Source organism: Brassica oleracea, chromosome C8, assembly GCF_000695525.1.
Source record: "Brassica oleracea var. oleracea cultivar TO1000 chromosome C8, BOL, whole genome shotgun sequence".
Classification (NCBI taxonomy): domain Eukaryota; kingdom Viridiplantae; phylum Streptophyta; class Magnoliopsida; order Brassicales; family Brassicaceae; genus Brassica; species Brassica oleracea.
In genome coordinates, this window is record NC_027755.1 from 343,448 (window position 1) to 343,693 (window position 246).

Sequence of the window (246 nt, forward strand, 5' to 3'; positions counted from 1 at the left end):
GAGTAAAAAAATACCTAAACATTCGATCACACACTAGAAATACATAGTCGATGAGAACCAACTTGAAAAATGTTTCAGACGACAATTTTAGAAAAACTTGATTTTGTCATTTGGCCATGCCACAACCGAACCCATTGCATCAGATATGTATTCAATCTCTGAATTTGGCCTCCAGACTTTTGCATCACCGATCTTAGCCACATCAATCCACACCTTACTTGCATTTGGACCTAGGGGTACAAAGTG